Source organism: Aquarana catesbeiana, linkage group LG02 (genome assembly GCF_042186555.1).
Source record: "Aquarana catesbeiana isolate 2022-GZ linkage group LG02, ASM4218655v1, whole genome shotgun sequence".
Lineage (NCBI taxonomy): Eukaryota > Metazoa > Chordata > Amphibia > Anura > Ranidae > Aquarana > Aquarana catesbeiana.
The window spans coordinates 633,003,688-633,018,007 of record NC_133325.1 but is presented as its reverse complement, the minus strand read 5'-3'; positions in this window follow the sequence as shown (position 1 = coordinate 633,018,007).

Sequence of the window (14,320 nt, the reverse complement as noted above, 5' to 3'; positions counted from 1 at the left end):
TGAATACTTTTTCAAGGTACTGTTTTTCCAAAGGTCAACTTATCCTGTAAATAAAGTCTGCCACTGCTATGATTTACATTTATTGTCCCTGGACATACATTATCTATCAACTAAGGCTGGTCATACATTATACAATTTTCTTCTACAATTTTCCTTTAGATTTATTAAAACCATATAATATGAGGTCAAACCTAAACATTTTCAATTTGTTTTGCAATCAGTCAGGCTCTTGTACCACCCAGGTACATCTAAAGGAAAATGAACAAGAAAATTGTATAATGTATGGCCAGTTTAAGGATTATATTCCAACTACAGTATATGAATGATATCTTCATTTGGTGAAACATTTTAAATTATTAGGGGCATCTTATGGTTCACAGATGGTTATCTCATATGTATGAGCATCTGGAAACAATGATTTTTTTTTTTTTTGTCATCCATTCAGTGGTGCCAACCTTTAGGAAATTTTACAGATATTCTAACAATATATGTAAAAACCTCTGCACTTAGTGTAAAGTAAACAAATCCATACAATGTAAAGTTTGGAGAAAGCAGCACTGTAAACAGTGCTTGAATACACCAACACTCAAAATAACTTGCAAACCTAATTAGGTGTGCTGTCTCCTTTAAATTAACATGATTGTATTATCAAATTATTAAAATATAAAATCCAATATCAATAAATTAAATAAAATACTATAATCTATATCTACAATCTATATGTGAATTGCATATAAACATAAAGTACAAGAACTATGAAAAATTCAGACACAAGATACATGTGATACAATAATGCCCTGTACACACGGTCGGACTTTCCGACGGAATATGTGTGATTGGAGCTTGTTGTCAGAAATTCCGGCCATGTGTGGGCTTCATCGGACTTTTTCCATCGGAATTTTCGACACACAAAGTTTGAGAGCAGGCTATAAAATTTTCCGACAACAAAATCCATTCACGTAAATTCCGACCGTGTGTGGACAATTCCGACGCACAAAGTGCCATGCATGACCAGAATAAATTAGGAGACGAAAACTATTGGCTACTGCCCTGTTTATAGTCCTGACATACGTGTTTTACGTCACCGCGTTCAGAACGATCGGATTTTCCGACAACTTTGTGCGACCGTGTGTATGCAAAACAAGTTTGAGCCAAAATCCGTCGGAAAAAAAATATGGATTTTGTTGTCGGAATGTCCGATCAATGTCCGATCATGTGTACAGGGCATTAGTGTTACAAAAAAAATCTAAAGTTTCTATGAAATTGCTAAGTGCAGTAAAGTGACCAGGCAATAAATGATAATAAAGCAACTAAGATTTCATAATGAAAAGTTCATCCAAATGAAATCTAACAAAGTGAATCCAACACTGACTCTTAGCAGTCACTTCATTGCACCTTCACCCACTACATGAGCACTCTAATTGCTTACCAGAGTTAAAGGCCTCACTACAGAAGGCCAAAATTTGCTTAAAGATATCCCAACGGCAATCATCACTCAGACCTCCAAATATCTGTTTCAGTAGTGAAATCGCAAATACGGTATATATTTCTGCTGCTTGCCACTTAGTATAATAAAATTGCCAAGAATATCATTCACATGTATTAACAAAGTAAAATTACCCCATAAAACTTTAATTTATTAAAAACATGTTGCACTTACAAAGTAGCATAATAAACAGGCATCAAACATCACGCCATCACTGCCAACAGCTCTGCCCCTATCCGTTTAATAGTTCAACAGTGTCCTCAGGGAATAGTGGATGATCAGCCAAAACATCGTCAGCATCTGACTCTTATGGGTTTGTTGGATGCCTGGTACTCCACTGAGCACTGGGGTTCCATCTGTTGTCCACAACATCACTAAAGAATACGGGACATAGTAGTGACCTAACAATCAGTGGGGGTGAAACAACAGCATGCATTGGGGTATTGGGCATTTGTTTTGAAAGCTGAAGAGAGCAAAGATTAGAAGTAGGGATGAGCCTGAAGTAGCAAAAAAAAAAAAGAAGTAGGGATGAGCCGAACACCCCCTGTTCGGTTCGCACCAGAACATGGAAACAGGAAAAAAGTTTGTTTGAACATGCGAACACCGTTAAAGTCTATGGGACACGAACATGAATAATCAAAAGTGCTAATTTTAAAGGCTTATATGCAAGTTATTGTAATAAAAAGTGTTTGGGGACCTGGGTCCTGCCCCAGGGGACATGGATCAATGCAAAAAAAAGTTTTAAAAATGGCTGTTTTTTCAGGAGCAGTGATTTTAATAATGTCTATTAGTGTGCCTGTAAAGGGGCGCATGTTTCCTGTGTTTAGAACAGTCTGACAGCAAAATGACATTTCAAAGGAAAATGTCATTTAAAACTACTCGCGGCTATTGCATTGCCGGTCCGACAATACACATAAAAGTTCATTGATAAAAACGGCATGGGAATTCCCCACAGGGGAACCCCGAACCAAAATAAAAAAAAAAAAAATGACGTGGGAGTCCCACTAAATTTCATACCAGGCCCTTCAGGTCAAGGGCTAAAATGTAAAAAAAAAAATGACGTGGGGTCCCCCTAAATTCCATACAGGGACTGGTATGGATTTTAAGGGGAACCCCGCGCCACAATTAAAAGAAAAACGGCGTGGGGTCCCCTCAAAAATCCATACCAGACCCTTATCTGAGCACACAACCTGGCAGGCTGCAGGAAAAGAGGGAGGGACGAGAGAGCGCCCCCCCTCCTGAACCGTACCAGGCCACATGCCCTCAACATTGGGAGGGTGCTTTGGGGTAGCCCCCCAAAACACCTTGTCCCCATGTTGATGAAGACAAGGGCCTCATCCCCACAACCCTAACCAGTGGTTGTGGGGGTCTGCGTGCGGGGAGCTTATCGGAATCTGGAAGCCCCCTTTAACAAGGGGACCCCCAGATCCCGGCCCCCCCGTGTGAAATGGTAGGGGGGTACAAAAGTACCCCTACCATTTCACTAAAAAACTGTCAAAAATGTTAAAAATGACAAGAGACAGTTTTTGACAATTCCTTTATTTAAATGCTTCTTCTTTCTTCTATCTTCTATCTTCCTTCATCTTCTTCTTCTTCTTCTTCTTCTTCTTCTGGTTCTTCTGGCTCTTCTGGTTCTTCCTCCGGTGTACTCGTCCAGCATCTCCTCCATGGCGTCTTCTATCTTCTTCTCCTCGGGCCGCTACGCACCCATGGCATGAGGGGAGGCTCCCGCTCTTCTCTTCATCTTCTTCTCTTCTTCATCTTCTTCTCTTCTTCTCATCTTCTCTTCTTCATCTTCTTCTCCGGGCCGCTCCGCATCCATGCTGGCATGGAGGGAGGCCCCCGCTGTGTGACGTGTCTCCTCTTCTGACGGTTCTTAAATAATGGGGTGGGGCCACCCGGTGACCCGGCCCCCCTCTGACGCACGGTGACTTGACGGACTTCCCTGTGACATCACGGGGAATGCCACAGGGAAGTCCCATCATGTCCCGTGCGTCAGAGGGGAGCGGGGTCACCGGGTGGCCCCACCCCCCATTATTTAAGAACCGTCAGAAGAGGAGACGCATCACACAACGGGAGCCTCCCTCCATGCCAGCATGGATGCGGAGCGGCCCGAAGAAGAAGATGAAGAAGAGATGAAGAGAAGAAGAGAAGAAGAGAAGAAGATGAAGAGAAGAGCAGGAGCCTCCCCCATGCCATGGGTGCAGAGCAGCCCGAGGAGAAGGAGATAGAAGACGCCGCGGAGGAAATGTTGGACGAGAACACCGGAGGAAGAACCAGAAGAGCCAGAAGAACCAGAAGAAAAAGAAGATGAAGGAAGATAGACGAAAGAAAAAAGAAGAAGCATTTAAATAAAGGAATTGTCAAAAACTGTCTCTTGTCATTTTTAACATTTTTGACAGTTTTTTAGTGAAATGGTAGGGGTACTTTTGTACCCCCTTACCATTTCACACAGGGGGGTGGGATCTGGGGGTCCCCTTGTTAAAGGGGGCTTCCAGATTCTGATAAGCCCCCCGCCCGCAGACCCCCCAACCACCGGCCAGGGTTGTGGGGATGAGGCCCTTGTCCTCATCAACATGGGGACAAGGTGTTTTGGGGGCTACCCCAAAGCACCCTCCCAATGTTGAGGGCATGTGGCCTGGTGCGGTTCAGGAGGGGGGAACCGCTCTCGCATCCCCCATCTTTTCCTGCAGCCTGCCAGGTTGCGTGCTCGGATAAGGGTCCGGTATTAATTTTTGGGGGGACCCCACGCCATTTTTTTTTTAATTTTGGCGCGGGGTTCCCCTTAAAATCCATACTAGACCTAAAGGGTCTGGTATGGAATTTACTGGGACCCCCACATAATTTTTTAAAAAATTTTGGCCGGGGTTCCCCTTAATATCCATACCAGACCTGAAGGGCCTGGTATGGAATTTAGGGGGACCCCCACGTCATTTTTTTTTTAAATTTTGGTCCGGGGTTCCCCTGTGGGGAATTCCCATGCCGTTTTTATCAATGAACTTTTATGTGTATTGTCGGACCTGCAATGCAATAGCCGCGAGTAGTTTTAAATGACTTTTTTCCTTTGAAATGTCATTTTGCTGTCAGACTGTTCTAAACATGGGAAACATGCGCCCCTTTACAGGCATACTATAGACACCCCCCAGCTACAAAATTTAAAGGGATATTACACTTTTATTGTTTGACTTTAAGCATTATTAAAATCACTGCTTCTGAAAAAACGGCCGTTTTTAAAACTTTTTTTGCATTGATCCATGTCCCCTGGGGCAGGACCCAGGTCCCCAAACACTTTTTATGACAATAACTTGCATAAAAGCCTTTAAAATTAGCACTTTTGATTTCTCCCATAGACTTTTAAAGGGTGTTCCGCGGCATTCGAATTTGCCTCGAACACCCCAAATTGTTCGCTGTTCGGCGAACTTGCGAACAGCCGATGTTCGAGTCGAACATGAGTTCGACTCAAACTCGAAGCTCATCCCTAATTAGAAGCCAGGGGAACGAGACAGGTAAGTCTTCTTTTGCAGAGAGATCTTTTTTTATTTACTATTTATTTAGTATAAATTGCTTTATGTATGGACATTTGATCAGTAAAGATACTTTGCTTGTATAGCTTATTTTTTAAAGCCCTATATTAACTTAAAAAATATAATAATGATAATATAATGATGAGAAGAAGGATCATGATAATTATTACTGTTATTAATATTTTAGTAGTAATAGAAGTACTAATATGACATTAATTCCAGAAGAAAAGTCTTTCAATTTGCCTATGTCCAAGAACATAGACAATTGTAACATAGAAGGCTAATGGAAAATAACCTTTTTCCCTTTGTTTAATAAGTAAATTATGAGCCAATGGTTCACATTTGCTTCTTAAAGTGTTCAATACAAAGGAAAATAGCTTTTGTCTTTTTCTGTGTCTGGTTCAGAAACATACAGAGTCTAGTAGTAAATTAATATATAATGTCCTTCAAACTGATAACCTCAATGTAATTATCTTGTTTAAAAGAATTGTACAATAGAAAAAGAAAAAAAATGTTTTTACAAAGTGATGCTTGTAATCCATGTTATATCCTTAACCAAATAAACACATGCAGTAGGACAGCAAGTGACCACTGTAAAAAACATGATGAATATTAATTATTGACGATTGGAATGTACATCTTCTATTGTAGGATATATGAGGATTAGGGATGAGCTTCGTGTTCGTCTGTTCGCCCGTTCGCTGAATTGCGAACGATATGGGCCGTTCGCGCCAAATTCGTGTGGCGCGTCACGGCCCATAATTCACTGTGGCATCGCAGTGCATTGCTGGCTGATGATTGGCCAAGCATAGACTATGACCCGCATGCTTGGCCAATCACAGCGCCGTCTGAACAGAGAGCTGTAAATGGCCAAAGCCAAGGAGACTTTGGCCAATTATGGCTCAGGGGATTTAGTACACGCCCCACACTATATAAGGCCGCCTGCACAGTGGCCCTGTGTAGTGTGTGTTCCGGCGTTGAAAGAGATAGACAGAGAGACAGTGTCATTTGATTTAAGTTAGATAGATTAGGCAGGACAGTCAGTGAGTTAGCTGCACTTACAGTGTATTGTGTATATATATATATGCATCCCAGGTGTTTTATATATATATATATATATATATATATATATATATATATATATATATATATATATATATATACTGTATTCAGTTTAGCTAGATCCGTTCCTGTTATCTTCCTACTGACAGGCAGGCTTGTCTTGTTACAGCATTTACAGCTACCTGAAGCAAATTGAAATTGCTGGTGTTCTTTTGATCCTCTTAGTACCACAGTCAGGCAGCTAGACTATTTACAGTTAGTGTAGTGCATCCTCCTCACAGTGTTCAGTTAAAGCTACAAGTTAGTTTAGTGTGACCTCTGCACAGTGTTCAGCTAAAACTACAAGTTAGTGTAGTGCGTCCTCCTCACAGTGTTCAGTTAAAGCTACAAGTTAGTTTAGTGTGACCTCTGCACAGTGTTCAGCTAAAACTACAAGTTAGTGTAGTGCGTCCTCCTCACAGTGTTCAGTTAAAGCTACAAGTTAGTTTAGTGTGACCTCTGCACAGTGTTCAGCTAAAGCTACAAGTTAGTGTAGTGCGTCCTCCTCACAGTGTTCAGCTAAAACTACAAGTTAGTGTAGTGTGACCTCTACACAGTGTTCACCTAAAGCTACCTGTAGAAGGTTAGTGGTGTTTTCCTGATCCTATCACTACTGCAGGCAGCTAAAGTATTTACACGTTAGTGTAGTGCGACCTCTGCACAGTGTTCAGCTAAAGCTACCTGTAGAAGGTTGGTGGTGTTTTCCTGATCCTGTCACTACCACAGGCAGCTAAATAAGCTACAAGTTATTTTTTTGCAAGCTCTGCACAGTGTTCACCTAAAGCTACCTGTAGAAGGTTGGTGGTGTTTTCCTGATCCTATCACTACCGCAGGCAGCTAAATAAGCTACAAGTTAGTGTAGTGCGTCCTCCTCACAGTGTTCAGCTAAAACTACAAGTTAGTGTAGTGCACAGTGTTCAGCTAAAGCTACAAGTTAGGGTAGTGCCTCCTCCTCACAGTGTTCAGCTAAAACTACAAGTTAGTGTAGTGCGACCTCTGCACAATGTTCAGCTAAAGCTACAAGTTAGTGTAGTGTGTCCTCTGAACAGTGTTCAGCTAAAACTACAAGTTAGTGTAGTGCGACCTCTGCACAGTGTTCAGCTAAAGCTACAAGTTAGTGTAGTGCGTCCTCCTCACAGTGTTCAGTTAAAGCTACAAGTTAGTTTAGTGTGACCTCTGCACAGTGTTCAGATAAAGCTACAAGTTAGGGTAGTGCGTCCTCCTCACAGTGTTCAGCTAAAGCTACAAGTTAGTGTAGTGCGTCCTCCTCACAGTGTTCAGCTAAAACTACAAGTTAGTGTAGTGTGACCTCTACACAGTGTTCACCTAAAGCTACCTGTAGAAGGTTGGTGGTGTTTTCCTGATCCTATCACTACTGCAGGCAGCTAAAGTATTTACACGTTAGTGTAGTGCGACCTCTGCACAGTGTTCAGCTAAAGCTACCTGTAGAAGGTTGGTGGTGTTTTCCTGATCCTGTCACTACCACAGGCAGCTAAATAAGTTACAAGTTATTTTTTTGCAAGCTCTGCACAGTGTTCACCTAAAGCTACCTGTAGAAGGTTGGTGGTGTTTTCCTGATCCTATCACTACCGCAGGCAGCTAAATAAGCTACAAGTTAGTGTAGTGCGTCCTCCTCACAGTTAGAACAAAAAACACAAAACCTCTGCGCTTAGGACAGAAAAAGGGGGGCAAGATATGGAAACAAGAGGGAGGAGGAAAAAGACCAAGGGGGTGGGGAGGGGGGAGGGGGAAAAGGGGGAGGAAGAAAAAGAAAAAAGAAAGAAAGGTATGCTGCCACCTTTAGTTAAGCCCTCAAAGAGGACTAACATATATATAAAATTTTAAATAGAGGTATGGCGCTTCCTTATAAAGTGTGTACTTGATATTAATGTGACCGATATGAACTATACCATACACAAACAGTGATAAGTGATCATATAAGTGCCCCCATAACTGGTAAAATATATATGTGATACGAAACGTGAAGAAGACCCTAATTAGGTACCATACACCTATATGCCCAGGTAATTTCCAAAAAGTACCACTAGGTGTGGCTGCTGATACACTATGCAGCTAATATGATGATTCCAACATATATATATGCAAAAAATATAAAAAATAATATAATATACCAGTGAAATCAAATCCAAAAAATTGTTATGTACCCAAATGGTCTGCAAAATGTGTAATAGCTTATATGGATAGAAAAAATGTTCTGTCACAAGTAATGCATCCCAAACTGCAAATAGCAGAAAATTATATGTATATAAATATGCAAAAAGGTTGTATACCAGTGCAATCAAATCCAAAAAATATGTATCCAAATGATCTACACAATGTGTCTCAACATAATTGAATAAAGAAAGAATAATAAAAAATAAAAAACACAAAAAACTGTCACACGTGATACGTCCCAGATTGCAATTAGCAGAAAAAAAAAAAAAAAAAAAGTTAGTGTAGTGCACAGTGTTCAGCTAAAGCTACAAGTTAGGGTAGTGCCTCCTCCTCACAGTGTTCAGCTAAAACTACAAGTTAGTGTAGTGCGACCTCTGCACAATGTTCAGCTAAAGCTACAAGTTAGTGTAGTGTGTCCTCTGAACAATGTTCAGCTAAAACTACAAGTTAGTGTAGTGCGACCTCTGCACAGTGTTCAGCTAAAGCTACAAGTTAGTGTAGTGCGTCCTCTGAACAGTGTTCAGCTAAAGCTACAAGTTAGTGTAGTGCATCCTCTGAACAGTGTTCAGCTAAAACTACAAGTTAGTATAGTGCGACCTCTGCACAATGTTCAGCTAAAGCTACAAGTTAGTGTAGTGCGTCCTCCTCACAGTGTTCAGCTAAAACTACAAGTTAGTGTAGTGTGACCTCGCACAGTGTTCACCTAAAGCTACCTGTAGAAGGTTGGTGGTGTTTTCCTGATCCTATCACTACCGCAGGCAGCTAAAGTATTTATACGTTAGTGTAGTGCGACCTCTGCACAGTGTTCAGCTAAAGCTACCTGTAGAAGGTTGGTGGTGTTTTCCTGATCCTGTCACTACCGTAGGCAGCTAAATAAGCTACAAGTTATTTTTTTGCAAGCTCTGCACAGTGTTCACCTAAAGCTACCTGTAGAAGGTTGGTGGTGTTTTCCTGATCCTATCACTACCGCAGGCAGCTAAATAAGCTACAAGTTAGTGTAGTGCGTCCTCCTCACAGTGTTCAGCTAAAACTACAAGTTAGTGTAGTGCACAGTGTTCAGCTAAAGCTACAAGTTAGGGTAGTGCCTCCTCCTCACAGTGTTCAGCTAAAACTACAAGTTAGTGTAGTGCGACCTCTGAAAAATGTTCAGCTAAAGCTACAAGTTAGTGTAGTGTGTCCTCTGAACAGTGTTCAGCTAAAACTACAAGTTAGTGTAGTGCGACCTCTGCACAGTGTTCAGCTAAAGCTACAAGTTAGTGTAGTGCGTCCTCTGAACAGTGTTCAGCTAAAGCTACAAGTTAGTGTAGTGCATCCTCTGAACAGTGTTCAGCTAAAACTACAAGTTAGTATAGTGCGACCTCTGCACAGTGTTCAGCTAAAGCTACAAGTTAGTGTAGTGCGTCCTCCTCACAGTGTTCAGCTAAAACTACAAGTTAGTGTAGTGCACAGTGTTCAGCTAAAGCTACAAGTTAGGGTAGTGCGTCCTCCTCACAGTGTTCAGCTAAAGCTACAAGTTAATGTAGTGCATCCTCCTCACAATGTTCAGCTAAAACTACAAGTTAGTGTAGTGCGACCTTTGCACAGTGTTCAGCTAAAGCTACAAGTTAGTGTAGTGTGTCCTCCTCACAGTGTTCAGCTAAAACTACAAGTTAGTGCAGTGCGACCTCTGCACAGTGTTCAGCTAAAGCTACAAGTTAGTGTAGTGCGTCCTCTGAACACTGTTCAGCTAAAACTACAAGTTAGTGTAGTGCACAGTGTTCAGCTAAAGCTACAAGTTAGGGTAGTGCGTCCTCCTCACAGTGTTCAGCTAAAGCTACAAGTTAGTGTAGTGCATCCTCCTCACAATGTTCAGCTAAAACTACAAGTTAGTGTAGTGCGACCTTTGCACAGTGTTCAGCTAAAGCTACAAGTTAGTGTAGTGTGTCCTCCTCACAGTGTTCAGCTAAAACTACAAGTTAGTGCAGTGCGACCTCTGCACAGTGTTCAGCTAAAGCTACAAGTTAGTGTAGTGCGTCCTCTGAACACTGTTCAGCTAAAACTACAAGTTAGTGTAGTGCGACCTCTGCACAGTGTTCAGCTAAAGCTACCTGTAGAAGGTTGTTGGTGTTTTCCTGATCCTATCACTACCGCAGGCAACTAAATAAGCTACAAGTTAGTTTTTTGCGAGCTCTGCACGGTGTTCAGCTAAAGCTACCTGTAGAAGGTTGGTGGTGTTTTCCTGATCCTATCACTACCGCAGGAAGTTAAATAAGCTACAAGTTAGTTTTTTGCAAGCTCTGCACAGTGTTCACCTAAAGCTACCTGTAGAAGGTTGGTGGTGTTTTCCTGATCCTATCACTACCACAGGCAGACAAATAAGCTACAAGTTAGTGTAGTGCGTCCTCCTCACAGTGTTCAGCTAAAACTACAAGTTAGTGTAGCGCACAATGTTCAGCTAAAGCTACAAGTTAGGGTAGTGCCTCCTCCTCACAGTGTTCAGCTAAAACTACAAGTTAGTGTAGTGCGACCTCTGCACAATGTTCAGCTAAAGCTACAAGTTAGTGTAGTGTGTCCTCTGAACAGTGTTCAGCTAAAACTACAAGTTAGTGTAGTGCAACCTCTGCACAGTGTTCAGCTAAAGCTACAAGTTAGTGTAGTGCGTCCTCTGAACAGTGTTCAGCTAAAGCTACAAGTTAGTGTAGTGCGTCCTCTGAACAGTGTTCAGCTAAAACTACAAGTTAGTATAGTGCGACCTCTGCACAGTATTCAGCTAAAGCTACAAGTTAGTGTAGTGCGTCCTCTCACAGTGTTCAGCTAAAACTACAAGTTAGTGTAGTGCACAGTGTTCAGCTAAAGCTACAAGTTAGGGTAGTGCATCCTCCTCACAGTGTTCAGCTAAAGCTACAAGTTAGTGTAGTGCATCCTCCTCACAATGTTCAGCTAAAACTACAAGTTAGTGTAGTGCGACCTTTGCACAGTGTTCAGCTAAAGCTACAAGTTAGTGTAGTGTGCCCTCCTCACAGTGTTCAGCTAAAACTACAAGTTAGTGCAGTGCGACCTCTGCACAGTGTTCAGCTAAAGCTACAAGTTAGTGTGGTGCGTCCTCTGAACAGTGTTCAGCTAAAACTACAAGTTAGTGTAGTGCGACCTCTGCACAGTGTTCAGCTAAAGCTACAAGTTAGTGTAGTGCATCCTCTGAACAGTGTTCAGCTAAAACTACAAGTTAGTGTAGTGCGACCTCTGCACAGTGTTCAGCTAAAGCTACAAGTTAGTGTAGTGCGACCTCTGCACAGTGTTCAGCTAAAGCTACAAGTTAGTGTAGTGCATCCTCTGAACAGTGTTCAGCTAAAGCTACAAGTTAGTGTAGTGTGTCCTCTGCACAGTGTTCAGCTAAAGCTACTTGTAGAAGGTTGGTGGTGTTTTCCTGATCCTATCACTACCGCAGGAAGCTAAATAAGCTACAAGTTAGTTTTTTGCAAGCTCTGCACAGTGTTCACCTAAAGCTACCTGTAGAAGGTTGGTGGTGTTTTCCTGATCCTATCACTACCACAGGCAGCCAAATAAGCTACAAGTTAGTGTAGTGCGTCCTCCTCACAGTGTTCAGCTAAAACTACAAGTTAGTGTAGTGCACAATGTTCAGCTAAAGCTACAAGTTAGGGTAGTGCCTCCTCCTCACAGTGTTCAGCTAAAACTACAAGTTAGTGTAGTGCGACCTCTGCACAATGTTCAGCTAAAGCTACAAGTTAGTGTAGTGTGTCCTCTGAACAGTGTTCAGCTAAAACTACAAGTTAGTGTAGTGCAACCTCTGCACAGTGTTCAGCTAAAGCTACAAGTTAGTGTAGTGCATCCTCTGAACAGTGTTCAGCTAAAGCTACAAGTTAGTGTAGTGCATCCTCTGAACAGTGTTCAGCTAAAACTACAAGTTAGTATAGTGCGACCTCTGCACAGTGTTCAGCTAAAGCTACAAGTTAGTGTAGTGCGTCCTCCTCACAGTGTTCAGCTAAAACTACAAGTTAGTGTAGTGCACAGTGTTCAGCTAAAGCTACAAGTTAGGGTAGTGCATCCTCCTCACAGTGTTCAGCTAAAGCTACAAGTTAGTGTAGTGCATCCTCCTCACAATGTTCAGCTAAAACTACAAGTTAGTGTAGTGCGACCTTTGCACAGTGTTCAGCTAAAGCTACAAGTTAGTGTAGTGTGCCCTCCTCACAGTGTTCAGCTAAAACTACAAGTTAGTGCAGTGCGACCTCTGCACAGTGTTCAGCTAAAGCTACAAGTTAGTGTAGTGCGTCCTCTGAACAGTGTTCAGCTAAAACTACAAGTTAGTGTAGTGCGACCTCTGCACAGTGTTCAGCTAAAGCTACAAGTTAGTGTAGTGCATCCTCTGAACAGTGTTCAGCTAAAACTACAAGTTAGTGTAGTGCGACCTCTGCACAGTGTTCAGCTAAAGCTACAAGTTAGTGTAGTGCGACCTCTGCACAGTGTTCAGCTAAAGCTACAAGTTAGTGTAGTGCATCCTCTGAACAGTGTTCAGCTAAAACTACAAGTTAGTGTAGTGCGACCTCTGCACAGTGTTCAGCTAAAGCTACAAGTTAGTGTAGTGTGTCCTCTGCACAGTGTTCAGCTAAAGCTACTTGTAGAAGGTTGTTGGTGTTTTCCTGATCCTATCACTACTGCAGGCAGCTAAATAAGCTACAAGTTAGTTTTTTGCAAGCTCTGCACGGTGTTCAGCTAAAGCTACCTGTAGAAGGTTGGTGGTGTTTTCCTGATCCTATCACTACCGCAGGCAGCTAAATAAGTTACAAGTTAGTTTTTTGTGAGCTCTGCACAGTGTTCACCTAAAGCTACCTGTAGAAGGTTGGTGGTGTTTTCCTGATCCTATCACTACCGCAGGCAGCTAAGCTACAAGTTAGTGTAGTGCGTCCTCCTCACAGTGTTCAGCTAAAACTACAAGTTAGTGTAGTGCACAGTGTTCAGCTAAAGCTACAAGTTAGGGTAATGCGTCCTCCTCACAGTGTTCAGCTAAAACTACAAGTTAGTGTAGTGCAACCTAAGCACAGTGTTCAGCTAAAGCTACAAGTTAGTGTAGTGCGTCCTCTGAACAGTGTTCAGCTAAAGCTACAAGTTAGTGTAGTGCGACCTCTGCACAGTGTTCAGCTAAAGATACTTGTAGAAGGTTGTTGGTGTTTTCCTGATCCTATCACTACCGCAGGCAGCTAAATAAGCCACAAGTTAGTTTTTTGTGAGCTCTGCACAGTGTTCAGCTAAAGCTACCTGTAGAATGTTGGTGTAGGTGTTTTCCTGATCCTATGACTACCGCAGGCAGCTAAATAAGCTACAAGTTAGTTTTTTGCGAGCTCTGCATAGTGTTCAGCTAAAGCTACCTGTAGAAGGTTGGTGGTGTTTTCCTGATCCTATCACTACCACAGGCAGCTAAATAAGCTACAAGTTAGTTTTTTGCGAGCCCTGCACAGTGTTCAGCTAAAGCTACCTGTAGAAGGTTGGTGGTGTTTTTCTGATCCTATCACTACCGCAGGCAGCTAAATAAGCTATAAGTTAGTTTTTAGCGAGCTCTGCACAGTGTTCACCTAAAGCTACCTGTAGAAGGTTGGTGGTGTTTTCCTGATCCTATCACTACCGCAGGCAGCTAAATAAGCTACAAGTTATTTTTTTTGCGAGCTCTGCACAGTGTTCACCTAAAGCTACCTGTAGAAGGCTGGTGGTGTTTTCCTGATCCTATCACTACCGCAGGCAGCTAAATAAGCTACAAGTTAGTTTTTTGCGAGCTCTGCACAGTGTTCAGCTAAAACTACCTGTAGAAGGTTGGTGGTGTTCTCATACTACAGGCAGGCAGTTGATTTTGCTAGCTGCAGTATCAGTATATATATATATATATATATATATATCAGCTTAGTGCAGCTACAGGCCATTAGTATGTCTGGAAGGCCAACAAGGAGAGGCAGACAGTCACAAGCCAATAAAAGAGGGCAAGCAGGCTCTGTGTCTAGAGGCAACAGTGCTGGTCGTGGAGATGGTGCATCCTCATCAGCACGTGGCC